Source organism: Oryctolagus cuniculus, chromosome 3 (assembly GCF_051225735.1).
Source record: "Oryctolagus cuniculus isolate XC-2025 breed Fujian yellow rabbit chromosome 3, ASM5122573v1, whole genome shotgun sequence".
Lineage (NCBI taxonomy): Eukaryota > Metazoa > Chordata > Mammalia > Lagomorpha > Leporidae > Oryctolagus > Oryctolagus cuniculus.
Window position 1 is genome coordinate 148,264,919 of NC_142869.1, and position 16,637 is coordinate 148,281,555.

Consider the following 16,637-nt stretch of genomic DNA (forward strand, 5'->3'; position numbering starts at 1 on the left):
AGAGGATGGTCTGAGTGCTTGGGCCTCTCCTCTCATATGGGAGACCTGGAAGAAGTTCCTGGCTCCTGGCTTCAGCCTGGCCCAGGCCCTGGCCATGAGGCCATCTGAGGAATGAACCAGCTGATGGAAGATCTCTGTCTTTGTCTGTCTCTCCCTCTCACTCTGAAACTCTGAGTTTCAAATGAACAAATCTTTTCTAAAAAAGAATGTAATCTTACTAATGTGACATTTTATATCAAGAGTAGAGAAATAAGTTTAGAGAATTGCACTTCAGGTAGGAAAGAGAGAAGAGAGAGAGAATGTTTGTAGTTGAAATTAACAATCTGAAAACTGCAAATTTTCCAGGGGTAAAATGAGCCAGTGTTTTCAGAGAAGCATGCTAGAACTTCTTAGGCATAGAGCTTAGTGCTGGCAACAACCTTTCTACCATATGAACATTGTGGAAAATCCATGCTTTATGTCACAAATCTCATCAGTAAATTCTGATAATGCATGAAGATCATGTAAACATGCCACCTGGAAGAGCTGTCATTCTTATCTTAATTTTCTTGAACAGGAAAGTTCTTAAGAATTTAAAATTGGAACATAGTCTTTATTTAAGCTATCACGAATTGCCAGAATTAGGGATTCTCAGAGAAGGCCAAGAAAAATCCTAAAAAATAAAAAGTGATGAGAAAACTGATTTTAGTAAACATGTGAAATTATGAGACAAATTTTCAATGCATTTTTTTAACATCCCAGCAAAGCTGTAGTCACAGATGTTCTTCATCCTTGGCCCAGACATATGCAATGCCTTGAATCAAATCTAACAGGGCAGGTGAGGGATGATAAGCCTGAGCTTCGTTAAACTATTCCATCCAACAGCAGTTGGGGTGACTCAGGAGTAGCTGGTTCCCCTTACTCCATGTACTGCTGCCACCTTCTTTGGGACACCTGCCTTGGTTTCCAACTAGGATTAGAGCCCTTTGTTTTCGGTAATGGTCTCATCATACTTCTTGATGCTTGCTTTTGGAATCCCATTCGTAGCACTTTCTGCAGCTGGTGGATGTCTTCTTAGAACTCATTTCTTTATAACTGAGATGCTGACAGTTCTCCCAAAGTTGTATACTGTTTATTGCTTTGCATCTCTAGCCTCAAACCCAGATCATAGACTGTGGAAAGTTGAAAGTAAGCTGGACTTTGTGTGACTTTTTGCAAATTTCAGACAAGAGCCTCAACTTCATGCTAGTCAGTTATTCTCAGAACCAGTTCCTTCCACCTGCTTGGCAGAGTTCCCAGTCCATCTCATCAGTTTACCCAACTTATACCATTGTTACTATGAGATGAAACTATATTTGGATCTAAAATTTCAAGAAAATAAAGAAAAATATTAAGAACATTAAGAGAATCTAATATTCTCTTGGTGCAGAAAGCTTTACTTAAATAAGGGATTCAGTAAAGATCAAAGTACAAGTTGGAAAAGTTATGTGTAATCTAAGCTAGGCTCTGTGCAGTAAAGAATACAGAGTGAAGTCAGCGCCGTGGCTCAATAGGCTAATCCTCCACCTGCGGCGCCAGCACACTGGGTTCTAGTTCCGGTCGGGGCGTCGGAATCTGTCCCGGTCGCTCCTCTTCAAGTCCAGCTCTCTGCTGTGGCCCGGGAGTACAGTGGAGGATGGCCCAAGTGCTTGGGCCCTGCACCTGCATGGGAGACCAGGAGAAGCACCTGGCTCCTGGCTTCGGATCAGCACAGTGCGCTGGCCGCAGCGGCCATTGCGGGGTGAACCAATGGAAAAGGAAGACCGTTCTGTCTGTCTCTCTCTCACTGTCCACTCTGCCTGTCAAAAAATAATAAAAAAAAGAAAGAATACAGAGTGAAATCAGGGTCCAAACACCTGAATGAGAAAAAAAGTTGGAACCCATGGGGAGAAAGGAGGAGTTTTTGAATTTCCAGAAACCACAACTAGATAACAGAATCATACAACAAATAAATGGGTTCTCATCAGTGATTTAGTAAAACTCATCATACATTGCAAGATTTCCTCTTACAACATCGATTCATTGCTGAAATGATCACCCACCCACGGCATGAACTTTTACAGCTCCGGGGAACTTATTACTTGTAAGTAGGTCACTTCATAAAGGAAAATAATAAAGGAATATAGTTTTTTCTTAACAAGTGGAAAAGGGCCAATAACATGACATTAAAGATTTTTACTGCTTAAAAAGATTTTAATATTTTTAGCAAGGAGAGCCTCATCTGCAGTCTGAACTAGACTGAACATAACTCTGGTCCTCAGGGCAAACATAATGCTACAAGGAAAAGCTAATAAATATTTCCTAATTATATCCTGTACTCTACTCCAGAGACAGTTCTCCCTTTTTGGAGACTGACTAATGGCAAATACCTAAGATGTGAAAAGGTCAGACTAGAAGGCTTATCTGTATTACCATAAAATGACACATTAATATTTTCACACTCTTACAGTATTGTTAATATTTATTGTTACTCAATAGTTTGCTCTCATCTGGATGTTTACCAGTTGATCTTTTCAGTCACTGGTTTCCTGTATATTTTGGTATAGAAAGAAATTGCACCCTAGGGAGGAGCCTGAAATCAATGCTTAATTTGCTTAGTGTTGATTTGAATAGGAGATAGCTAACATGTAAGGGCTGATTATTACTGTTACAGATTGTGCCTTACTAATATTAACTCATGTGATTCTTATTTTGATTTATTTCTGGCCTTTGATGTCCTAAAACTACAATTTATGAATGGTAAATTTTAGTACGTTTAATTTCAAAACAAAGTCGATATACACAGGATTTGTATTTCTGGTGAATTGTAATAACAAATAATCATTGAATGAATATTTTTGGTTACTAGAGTCTAAATTTGTATGTACTTCACAGGAAAATTTGGGTGAGGGAGGAAGAGGTAAAAATGAAAACAAAATGCTCTACAAAGTTTGGGCATTCACAAAAACCAAACACACCTAGTGATGGTTGGACAGTGATCAACTGATGGCTTTTGCAAGGAAAAGATTCTTTAGGAAATATGGCTAGTGAGCTTTGTGAATTTTCTATGAAAGATCAGAATCAGAAAACTTCTGGGAATTTCATTGAAATCACCATTGTGCTACCTCTGCTTTACTATATGGATTTAGTAAATGTTTATTCTCTCTCTGTGTGTATGTGTATTTAAGAGAGAATATATCTCTCTGAATGAAACTACATACCTTTTGAACATTTGCGTTCCAAGACTACTGTTATTTGTGGAAATAAAATTAATACTTTAGTTGATTATATCACACTGGGAACTTGGGAAAATACCTCTTCCTCTTTCTGCATCTAATTGGTCATTAGAACATGTTGAGTTTCTTTCATATCCATCTCCTCCTCAGTTGCTGACCCTTCAGTTTGGCGCTTATAATCCTTAGTAGGTAATGCAATGACTTATAACTAATTGGTTCTTTAGCCTCCTGTCTGTATTCATTCCAGTGTACTCTTCACATTACCTCCAAGTCTATAATTTGAAATAAGAAATTTGATCCAATCTCCCCAATTAAAACAAACAACTTAGAGGGCTCCCTGGGGCCCACAAAGCAAGTTCTGGCATTTCCTCTGTGAATTCCTCTGGGATGCATTCCTTCACTATGCTTGATACTAATGGTCTGTGCTCTTAAAGTTTTTGTGTCTTTTCTGTGTCATAAAATATCACCAAAATGTATTGTAAATCTCAATTAATAATTATCCTCTGTGCTCAAATTTTCAGTCTTCCATTTATATTGCTGTTCTCAATATGCTTATTAAACAGGACCACAAAGGCCAGAATATGGACTTTAACTTTCTCTACCTAATTTTCCCCTCCTTGCCTTTCTGTGTATAGCCCATGCTTCTGTCTCTCAGTACTTCCCAACAACACGCTTTTTGTCCCTTGGGACCATCTCCTATCCCTGCATACCAAGATGTTATCTGTCCTTAAAGCCAGACTTCCAACTGCACATTCTCTTTGAAGTCATTTCTTATCTCAATGGACTTATTTCTTTTCATTTTGAGACTCAATTGCATTTTCTTTCTTTCTTTCTTTCTTTCTTTCTTTCTTTCTTTCTTTCTTTCTTTCTTTCGACAGGCAGAGTGGACAGTGAGAGAGAGAGAGACAGAGAGAAAGGTCTTCCTTTGCCGTTGGTTCACCCTCCAATGGCCGCCATGGCCGGCGCGCTGCAGGCAGCACACCGCACTGATCCGAAGGCAGGAGCCAGGTGCTTCTCCTGGTCTTCCATGGGGTGCAGGGCCCAAGCACTTGGGCCATCCTCCACTGCACTCCCAGGCCACAGCAGAGAGCTGGTCTGGAAGAGGGGCAACCGGGACAGAATCCGGCGCCCCGACCGGGACTAGAACCCGGTGTGCTGGCGCCGCAAGGCGGAGGATTAGCCTAGTGAGCCGCGGCACCGACTCAATTGTGTATTCTTTTGGACCTCTGCCACAGCACTGGAGCCTTTCTGTTTGGGAACGTAGTTGGTTTTAAATGTCCCATTTCCTCTACTTCTCTGAAAATTTCTTGAGAACAGAAATGATGCCTAAGTCATCTTCATTGTCCCCATGGCATAGATAAAAGCTCTAACTTTATGAAGAAGATGTTTACTAAGTATTAGGTTGGAGGTTTCATGGGTCAGTATTTCCCTAAATGATTTCTGGCAAACTCTACTTCTATAAGATGTCAGCAGCTGCATTACCTGCTGTGTCACCATGTCATCTTCTCACAGTTAATTTTTTATTCTTGATTTTTCTTAACTTACCCATTTTAATGTCTGCTATTTACTTATTTTCTGTATCATGTGAAAATTCTGAAGAATAATTTTATTAAGGTTCTATGATGTTAGCTCTGCACAAGAAAGATTACAAGTCATTTTTCAGAGGGAACTTCACAATAGTTTTTATTTTTTTTGATTTTTTAGCATGTCATCTTTTTAATTTTTAAAAATATTATTTATTTATTTATTTGAGAGCTAGAGTTACAGATAGTGAGAGGGAGAGACAGGGAGAAAGGTCTTCCTTCTGTTGGTTCACTCCCCAGATGGCTGCAATAGCCGGAGCCAGGAGCCATGTGCTACCTCTTGGTCTCCCACATGGGAGCAGGGGCCCAAGCACTCAGGCCATCCTCTACTGCTTTTTCAGGCCACAGCAGAGAGCCGGATTGGAAGAGGGGCAGCCGGGACTAGAACAAGCGCCCATATGGGATGCTGGCGCCACAGGTGGAAGATTAGCCTGCTGTGCCATGGCACTGGTCCCCACAATAGTTTTTTAAAAAAATCAGTCCTGAATCAGTTTCAGCACCCACTTCAGTAATATGCATTATGACCTATCCTGACAGATCACATACAATGCCAATAATTTCTATGCACTTAATATATGTTCAATATTCACTTTGAATCTGCACCTGGAAATAATGGAGGAAGTTGCCTTGGGGAAATGCACTGACTCTCATTCTCTATATCTCAAATACAATCTTCTAAAGAGCAGAGATATCTTTTCTATGTATTCTCTTTTAATTTGAGTGCTGTGCTGGGTATACAGCAGTTCTCTAAAGGCATTTTTAGGCTGACTCCCAAAAGTAAGCACTTTCATTAAGTTTTACATGAAAGAATGTTTTGATGATAAGGTAGGGACAAGTGGAGGAGATGTGGTGGGCAGAGCACCAACCCCCTGGAGACTGGTAACAGAATTCAAAAGCTCTTGATGAGCAAGGAACAAATATAAGGAGGTTCACTGGTACACTCAAAGTACAAAAATCACATTGTACAAATGTGGAAAGAGTAATGAGGAGCTAGACCAAAGTAGCTCAGGAAAACATCAAAAAGTCATAATGAATTACAAAAGCTTCCATGAGTCAGCAACATGGCACTTTAAAAAACTGAGCTTTTCCTTCAGAATATATTTAAAAAGAGTGTATTAGGCAACACTGATTCTTGCAGTTCATCTCATGTCAAATGGCATAATACATGAGATCACTTGGAAATAGGTTGTGAGCCAAAAAAATAAAAACTGATATTTCAAATTTACCAATCTTTCCTGAAAGGTTCCTGAAAATACTGTGCCCTTGAAGTCTCTTTCTAAATAATGACAGCACCCACTAGCTGAGATCCCCAACTCCAAATTAAAATATTGGTTACAATGCAGATGAAGTATCCCTGTGTTTCCAACCACAATAAAATGACAGTCACATCCTAGAGAGACATTGCTAGTGAAAAAGAGTAACCACACTTCTGTTCTTATAATTTCTCTGGTGATTAAAAGTGGCTTTCCCATTCTGTCAACCTGTATGCCCTTGAATTGCTGAATATTTTTTGGGTTTCAGTTATGCTTGCTATGGGATTTCTAAGATCTGTAACAATTTTTAACCACCCACACACTAAGTTTGGAAAATCATGTTGGATATTAAATATAAAATGAAATATTCTTTCTCTCCCAATAACTCATCAACACTATTGTCTAACACAAGCAAGAATTTTAAATATTCATTTGGAGAAAACCAAAACAGAGTTTTACCATAGTTTTGTAGTAATGTGTGAAAGGACTCAGTGTGTCACAAAAACATTTCATTAGTGGGAATGTACATATCAAACAAACCCTAAAACTGAAAAGTAGAAATTTCATGTGTCAACAGAACTGTCAATAATGTAAAAAAAATAGACTATGGAGAATATAACAGACACATAGGTGGGAAAATTTTCACAAAAAGACCAATACACATTTTTAAATTGTACCTTTGTAAGTACCAGCGACCCTGCAGTGAAGATGCCTAAACATGGTATAAAGACATCCACATCGAGAGAATTTGAATCCTTCAGTCTCTGGCTGTGCCTGAGTTGCCAGAGCTAGTATAGGAGTAAGCCATCTTGAGTGAGGCTTTTCCAATACCCATTTGAGCTGCCTCCTTCACCTTAGGTTCCCTGGGGACACACCCTGAGCTAGACCTTGTGTTGCAAGTGATTAGGAGACATCAACACCTGTGACAGGAAGGGGAAAAGTAGGATTGGAAAGAGGAAGACTCTACACAACAATGAATGCCTGACAAAGCCTTTGACAACCAGGTGGGAAGCTCTACTGTAAGCTTTGCCCATCAAATTTGTTCAGTGTAAGGTTAAAACAGCCAAATTTGTGCATTCTTTCTTTGCTTAGTTATCAGACATGCACTGCTCTGGAAAGCATGTAACCTCAGATAAAGCAGCATTCTGTAGCAGAGGCAGACTACTTAGAGTTGACAGATAGAAATGTCTACTGACTTCACATCCCACAGGTGATAAAGTCTGTCCTTGAAAGAGATTTTTAATGGTGTATCTCCTTATCTGGCCTCTGTTTCAGCTAATGTCTGGAGGATAGAAAAGTTACACTGCAATGATTTTGTTATACAATAGTCACTGTCTTACATCAATTAATAGAATCAGAGATGAAAAAGGAGATGTTACAATGGATACAACAAAAATAAAAAAATCAGGAATTACTACAAACAGCTATATGCAAACAAATTGGAAAATCTGGAAAGAGTGTATGAGTTTCTGGACACATACAATCTATCTACAAAAATTGACTCATGAAGGCATAGAAAACCTAAATAGACCAATAACCAAGACAGAGATTTAATCAATAAGGCACTCCCAACAAAGAAAAGCCCAGGATTTTAATACTTTCTTGCTGAATTTTACCAGACTTTTAAAGAACTAATTCCAATTATTCTCAAGCTATTCAAAACAATTGAAAGAGAGGGAGTCCTCCCAAACTCCTTCTGTGAAGCCAACATCACCTTAATTCCAAAATCAGAAATCATACAACAATGAGAGCTGTAGACTAATATCCTTGATGAATATAAGTGAAAAAATCCTCAACAGAACTTCCACTTTGACTATGACCTTGTCTAAATAAGATCGAAGTCGGCAAACTCAAAAGGCTTCCATAGCCTTGGCAACTCATGACAAGAGCCTAGGGAGATTACTGATGCCAATAAACAAGAGTGTCAATTTGTTAAATCAACAACAGGAGTCACTGTGCACTTACTTTTCATGTCGGATCTCTGTCCTTAATGTGTTGTTCAATGTGAATTAATGCTATAACTAGTACTCAAACAGTATTTTACACTTTATGTTCTGTGTGGGTGCAAACTGATGAAATCTTTACTTAATATATGCTAAATTGATCTTCTGTATATAAAGAGAATTGAAAATGAATCTTGATGTAGTCCAGCGCTGTGGCTCAATAGGCTAATCCTCTGCCTGCGGCGCTGGCACACCAGGTTCTAGTCCCAGTCAGAGTGCCGGATTCTGTCCTGGTTACTTCTCTTCCAGTCCAGCTCTCTGCTATGGCCTGGGAACGCAGTGGAGGATGGCCCAAGTGCTTGTGCCCTGCACCCGCATGGGAGACCAGGGGAAGCACCTGGCTCCTGGCTTTGGATCAGTGTAGTGCACCGGCCACAGTGGCCATGGGGGGGGGGGTGAACTAATGGAAAAAGGAAGACTTTTCTCTCTGTCTCTCTCTCCCACTGTCCGTTCTGCCTGTCAAAAAGAAAAAGATAAAAAAAAAAAAAAAGAAAGAAAATGCATCTTGATGTGAATGGAATGGGAGAGGGACCGGGAGATGGGAGGGTTGTGGATGGGAGGGAAGTTATGGGGGGGAGGAGCCATTGTAATCCATGAGCTGTACTTTGGAAATTTATATTTACTAAATAAAAGTTAAAAAAAAAGAAAAAAATCCTCAACAAAATGCTAGCTAATTGAATCCAATAACACATCAGAAGGATCATTCACCCTATTCAATGGGATTTATCCCTGGTATTCAGGGATAGTTCAACATTTGTAAATCAATAAATGTAATACATCATATTAAAAATTGAAGAATAAAAGCCTTATGATTATCTCAATGGTTACAGAGAATTAATTTGACAAAATATAGCATCCTTTTGTGGTAAAAAACTTTAAGCAAGTTGGGTATTAGAAAGAACATTCCTTAACACAATCAAGACAATATATGACAAACCACAGTCATCACCTTATTGATTGGGGAAAAATTGGAAGCATTTCCACTATGATCTAGAACCAGACAAGGATACCCATTTTGACCACTGCTGTTCAATATAGTTCTGAAAGTTTTAGCCAAAGCTGTTAGGCCAGAAAATGAAATCAAAGGCAAATTAGAAAGGAGGAAGTCAAATTATCTCTGTTTGCAAATGGCATAATCCTATACACATGGAAGCTAAAAAACTTTAATAAGAGATTATTGGAACTCATAAGAGTTGTTGGTAAAGTTGCAGGATATAAAATCAACACAGAAAAATTAATAGCCTTTGTATACACAGTGCCATGGCTGAGAAAGAACTTGTGAGATCAGTACCAATTATAATAGTTTTAAAAATTTAAATACCTTGGAATAAATTTAACCAAGAATATAAAAAATCTCTATAATGAAGATCACAAAACATTAAAGAAAGAAATAGAAGAAGACACACATACACACAATAAAATGGAAAAATCTTCCATGTTCATGGATTGGAAGTATTTTCATCAAAATTCTCAAAACACTCAAAGCGATTTACAGGTTCAGTGTGATCCCAATTAAAATACCAGCGACTTTCTTCTTAGATATAGAAAAAATGCTGCTAAAATTCATATCAAAACACAAGAGACCCCGAATAGCTAAAGGAATCTTAAACAACACAAACAAAACCAGAAGCATCATAGTACCAGATTTCATACTACAGGGCAGTCATAATCAAAACAGCTTGGTAATGGCACAAAAGCAGACATGTAGATCAGTGGAAAATAACAGAAACTCTAGAAATTAATCCACACATCTTTATCCAACTTTTCTTTGACAAATGAGCTAAAATCAATCCCTGGAGCTAGGACAGTCTCTTCAACAAATGGTGCTGATAAAATTTCACCTCCACGTGCAGAAGTATGAAACAAGAACCCTTCTTTACACCTTGTACAAAAATCAACTCAAAATGGATCAAGCATCTAAATCTATGACCTTATACTATCAAGTTACCAGAGGAAAATTTCAGATAAACTCTGGAATACATTGACACAGGAAGAGACTTCTTGGAAAAGACCCCAGAAGCACAGACAATCAAAGCAGTAATAGACAAATGGAATTACATCAGATAAGATGCTTTTTTATTGCAAAGAAAACATTCAATAAAATGAAGAGACAACCAATCGAATGGGAGAAAATATTTGGAAGCTGTGCAACTGATAAAGGGTTAATGCCCAGGATCTATAAAGAGCTTAAGAAACAACAACAGCGAAACAGTCCAGTTAAGGAATTGGCAAAGGACTTGAACAGACATTTTTCAAGAGAGGAAATTAAAATGGCTAACATACACTTGAAAAAATTCTCAGGATCACTATCTATCAGAGAAATGCAAATCAAAACCACAATGAGGTTACCTCATTGAATCAATGCAAATCAGAATCACATGGAGGTTACCTTGCCCCAGTTAGAATGGCTGGCATCAAAAAATCAAAAAAACAATAAGAGCTATTGAGGATGTGGAGAAAAAGGTACCCTAATCCAATGTTGGTGGGAATGTAAAGTAGCACATCCAGCACATCCATTGTGGAAAGCAATATGAAGATTCCTCAGAAATTGGATAATAGATCTACTGTATTATCCATTCATCCCACTTCTGGGAATTTACCCAAATGAAAGGAAATTAGCATATGTAAGAGTTATCTGTGCCCTATGGTTTCTTTTTTCTTTTTTTTTTTTTTTGACAGGCAGAGTTAGTGAGAGAGACAGAGAGAAAGGTCTTCCTTCTGTTGGTTCACCCCCCAAATGGCTGCTACGGCTGGTGCGCTGCGCTGATCCGAAGCCAGGAACCAGGTGCTTCCTCTTGGTCTCCCATGCGGGTGCAGGGCGCAAGTACTTGGGCCATCCTCCACTGCCTTGCTGGGCCACAGCAGAGAGCTGGACTGGAAGAAGAGCAACCGGGACGGAATCCAGCACCTCGACTGGGACTAGAACCTGGTGTGCCAGCGCCGCAGGTGGAATATTAGCCAAGTGAGCCAGGGCGCTGGCCTGTGCCCTATGTTTATTGCAGCTCAATTCACAAGCTATGTTGGAATGAACCCAGATATTCATCAAATGAAGAGTGTATAAATAAAATGTGATATATATGGAATACTACTTAGCATAAAAAATGAAATCCTGTCTTTTGCAAGAAAATTGGTGCAACTAGAAGTCATTATGCTTAGTTAAATATGCTAGTCACCAAAAGACAAAGATCATGTGTTTTCCCTGATTTGTGGTAAGTGATATACAGAGTACAGAAAATATAATGTATATGAGTGAAATTGACATTTTGAGATTTGATTATTGTTACAGCCCTTGTCTGAACTCTTGAGGAACAGTGGCTTTTCTACTTAATTCTTGTTGAATTCTTTATTTAGTGGAGGTTAAGCTTGTTATTATTAAATAAATTGAATATATGTCTTTGTAAAATTTAAAAGAAGGAATAAGAAAGGCAGGAGGGGATGTATCATTATGCTCTTAAATCTGTATATATGAATTACATTACTTTTTTCATGTATATAAATAACTTTTAAAGCTTCCAGGGAAATTAAATAATAACTTTAAAAAATAAAAACAAATAATAAAGATTCCAGTTTAACTAAGGTTTTTATTTACTTGATCCCTGTATAGGTAAGGATTATTTAGGAATTTATTCATTAGATTTCTGTATATAGTAAAAAGAATAAGAAGGAAAATATCAAGGGATAAATAATTCTTTAATGTCAAACTATCATAAAATTAAAGTTAGAGCAATAAATGAGACAGTATTTGCAACATAATAGGAAAGGGGTGTTTATACTTTAATATATTATATTATCACAAATCAATATGACAGTCTTAGTGCAGAAACAGATCATGTCAGAAAACAGAAACATGCAGATAATGAACATTGCATGTGTTCAGTCTCATAAATCCATAAGAATGCAAATAAAAACTACAATAAACAATATTTCAACTTGTTATATATACAGTCTTTTCAAAGAAAGATTTATTATTAATTTGGAAGGTAGAATGACAGAGAGGGAGACACACACATAAAGAGAGAGATCTTCTATCTTTTGATTCACTCCCCGAATGACTGCAATGGCAAGTGTCAGGCTATGTCAAATCCAGGAGCCAAGAACTCCGTCAGCCTCCCACATGAGTGTCAGGGGCCCAAGTACTTGGGCTATTTTTAACTGCTTTCTGAGATGTGTTACCAGGGAGCTGGATTTGAAGTAGAGCAGCCAGGTCTTGAACTGGTGTTCATATGAGATGCAGGTGTCACAGGTAGAGGCTTAACCCACTGCACCATAATGCCAGCCCCCATATAAGCAATCTTGAAAGTGATACTTACTGCTTAAGTTGATGTGGTGGTAAGATCTTTCAATTAAATCCTAGTGGGAGGAGAATTTCATAAAACCTTCCTAAAAGGTATCTTGGCACTATGCATGAGAAATAATTATCCAGTAGTTAAATTTCCCGAACTCTACCTTGAATAAGTGTTCTGACCAATATTTCTTATTAAAATGTGCATTTCAGTCTTTTATTTTTGTTAATAGCCAAATAGGGATAGTTGTACTAACTGATGGACTAGAGCATTGATTTGTCCATTAAGTATGCTGTGTACCAAGAAATTTTAATGGTAAGAAAAAAATGTTTATTTTGGTCAAAAACTACACAATCTATATGCAATAAAAATTAAACTGTGGAACATGTATCTGATTACATGTATTTCAAAAGTGTGGTGGAACTGGTGCTATGGTGTAGTGGGCTAAGCCTCTTCCTGCAGCGCTGGCACCAGTTCTAGTCCGGGCTGCTCTTCTTCTGATCCAGGTCTCTTCTATGGCCTGAGAAAGCAGAAGAAGATGTCCCAAATGCTTGGTCCCCTGTACTCACATGGTGACCTAGGAGAAGCTTCTGGCTCCTGGCCTTGGGTTGTCCCAGTTCTGGCTGCTGCAGCCATTTGACATTTGAGGAGTGAACCAGCGGATCGAAGACTTTTCTCTCTGTCTCTCCCTCTCTCTGTGGCTCTGCCTCTCAAATCCATAAGTAAAATCTTTGAAAAAATGTGGCAGTGTACACACTTGCTCCTACTCTTGGGAATATTCTCAAGTAGTGTTATTAATTTCTACCCATCTTAGATAGAGGAGAAATTTCTCTGCTTATTGCCTCCTTAATGCAAGGTATTTTCTGTCTGTTCAGGGCACTTGCCAGTGTCCAGGGTTGTTGATCTTGGGGAGGTTCTCAGGCAATGATTTGCAAGGTGTTCACTCTCAAGCACCTCTAGGTGCTGAGCTCCTTTCACTCACTTTTGGTCATTGGAACAGGAGGTCCTTCTCTTCCAATGGACAGCCTTTCTTTCAAGGCCCAGCTGCCCCTCTCCTTCTTATTCTATACTTCTCCCATTTTCTTCCAGAAGCCGTGTCCAATGATCTTTAAATCATTATTTCTTCTTAAGTGTGATCTCCAGTTGCTACTGAGTAGCAACAGAGTTGAAGCTATGTGAAATTTACATCTGCAAATGATTTTGACTAATAAATGCTTTAGTTTGGCAAATTCTTATAATTATACTGAGATTTGTGCTGGTAGGGAGACTAGATGAATTGAAAATCTCTTCTACTTGATGTCGGCTGTTGACTTCTTACATAGGGATTTTATTATATTGAAGTGCATTCCTTCTATATCTAAGTTGTTTAGAGTTTTTTTTTTTCATGAAGGAATGTTGAATTTTATCAAATGTGTTTTCTGGATTTATTAAAATAATTATGTATTTTTCTCCTTCATTCTGTTGATGTGATGTGTCACCTTTATTGAACTGCATATGTTTTGGAAAATAAAGTGCATTATATTTAGTTTGCAATACCACTTGTACTTGGAGACTGTTGTGCTGAGTTTTTCTGTAGTTTTTTCTTTTTTCCCATCATGGGAGAAGTAGGCAGTCCATGGACTCTTATACTACTGAAAAGTACAGTCTTCTCTTGTTCAGAAATTTCTCAGTGTTTTACTCAGACTTTCTTTGGCAAAAAAAGAAAATAATATATGAATGGGATTTCAATGCTATTATAGGTGACTTCAAATACTGCATCAACCTCTTAAGCAACTTTCTTGCTCTTGATTCTTCAGTACAGGAGAAAATCAACAGAAGTGAAATTGTCAGTTGTTCTGTGACAATGTGTCTGGGACAAAAACTGACGGCCTTGAAGCTCTGGTCCATTCACTTGTGGATGATGTAATCAGTGGGTCTTTTTAACATTTGGGTCATTTCTCACTAGTAACTAACTCTGTTGCCAATGCTGACTTGTTTTCTCCTCTTCTATCTTTATTACTCATCAAGAGGGAGCTGTAGTTCTTATCCTCTGTGGGAATTGCCTCAATTTCACAAAAGCAGGGAAGAAATGGGAACATGTTGGGAATAAAGGAAACTATCAAGCTATCATTCATAGGTGAAGTCTCCTGAAAATCACCCTCTGACTTACAAACTTTTGTAATACTTACTGCATAAATACTTTTTCTGAAGATATTACTAAAGGAAATTTGTTTTTAACTCCAAAAGAAAAAATGACACTGAATTTTATAGTTGGCTGTGTGGAGAAGGAGAAAAAGAACTTTTTGATGAGGGAGGCTATTGGAATGTGGTCTTATGATTACAGAGGTTGTAAAGAAAAATAGCTTTTAAAGATAACATGGTGATTAACGTGTGTGTGTGTGTGTGTATGTGATGAGCAAGTGTTCACTGGTATGACCTTTACAAATGAAGTGGATTATTTCTAATTCATTTATCTGCTAAAGCCAAAGAAGAATATACAAAGTAAAAAATTTAATCTGGAAATATTGAAACTCTGTAAAAATTAGTAAATTTGATATGTTACAATGAGATTCAGAAAGAAAAAAAGCCCCATTAGAAACTGTTTATTTAAATGAAGAGGATAAAAATAATTTCTCCTTGACTATGTGATTGTGAATTAATATAGAATGAATAATTTCTGTGCAATTTTCATATTATTTTGATATAATATTTCAATCCACTCTAAAATATAAAAACATAGCATGTAATCTATACTTCAAAACTGTAGTTGGAAAGGTTACCTTTTGGAAAGAAAAACTTGAAGGAAAATATCACAGCATGAAACTTAAAATTATGGATACACTGAAAATTAGTAATGCTGAGTTAAATATAAAAATAATGCAAATGTGTAAATTATTAAATTATTATAAAAGGTATTTAAATATACATGCATTGGAATATGATATGAAAATTTATTAGTATAGTGACATTAATATTATTTTTCTTTTAAATTATTTTAAATATTACTTTTTCTTTGAATGTCTCCTCAGTATTTTGTCCTAAAAAGTTGGTTTCTTTTGTAATGACTTTTTTAAAACAACATATTTTTGAATAAAATATTAGCCTCTTCAAGCATTTTGCAAAAATATTTTACTTTTATTTTGTAAATAGCTTTAACATCCTTGTTTTATTTGATGGCTAGTAGACTATCCATTTATATAAAAGTATCTTCTGTAAGATTATTTTACTACAACTGCATTTTGATACATGATAGAATAAAGGTACAGTTGAGATAATTATCAAATACTCAAAGTGATTAATTTTTGTGACATTTAACAAATACACCTTCTCGGGGCCAGCACTGTGGTGCAGCAATAAAACACCCTTGGCTGAAGCACTGGCATCCCATATGGGCACCGGTTTGAGACCTGGCTGCTCTACTTTTGATCCAGCTCTCTGCTATGGTCTGGGAAAGCGGTAGATGGCCCAAGTCCTTGGACCCCTGCACCTGAGTGGGAGACCCAGAAGAAGCTCCTGGCTCCTGGCTTTGGATTGGCACAGATCCAGCTGTTGTGGCTAACTGGGGAGTGAATCAATGGATGGAAGACCTCTCTCTCTCCCTGTCTCTGCCTCTCCTCTCTCTGTGTAACTCTGACTTTCAAATAAATAAATAAATCTTTAAAAAAATACACCTTCTCTAGCATTATTTATTTTCCTCATTTGAAGTGATTACAACATCATTGGAATGATCTGCCCAATCTTTAACTTGGTATGGTATTTTCTCCAGAATTTAATACTTTTAAGATATGTTTATTAGAGCAGAAATGGAAAGTACCAATAAGCAGATCTAAAGAGCTTATTTTCGTTGAAATCTGCCTGAGGAAAATGATCTCTGCTTCCATTTAATGTTCATGTTAATATCACCACAGCCCCAGGAAACCAAAGGTCATTGAAGGAGCTTCCAGGCAACTGATGTATCACGCTAAGGTGAGGCAGCTGGATTGGTTAGTGATGCAGTGACCATATTTCCAATTTGGTAGCATTGAGAAGTACTTTCCAATAGTAAGATCTGATCAGGAATTGTACTACTATCCACACTCGTTTGTTGATGGAATATATTTTTCTTTTAGAGGAGACATTTTGCTTTTTTTATAGAAAACTTAGTTAATAAATATAAATTTCGAAAGTACAACTTTTGGATTATCTTGGTTCTTCCCCCCATAACCACCCTCCCACTCGCAAATCATCCACTCTCCTATTCCCTTTCCCATCCCATTCTTCATCAAGATTCTTTTCAATTATCTTTATATACAGATCAACTCTA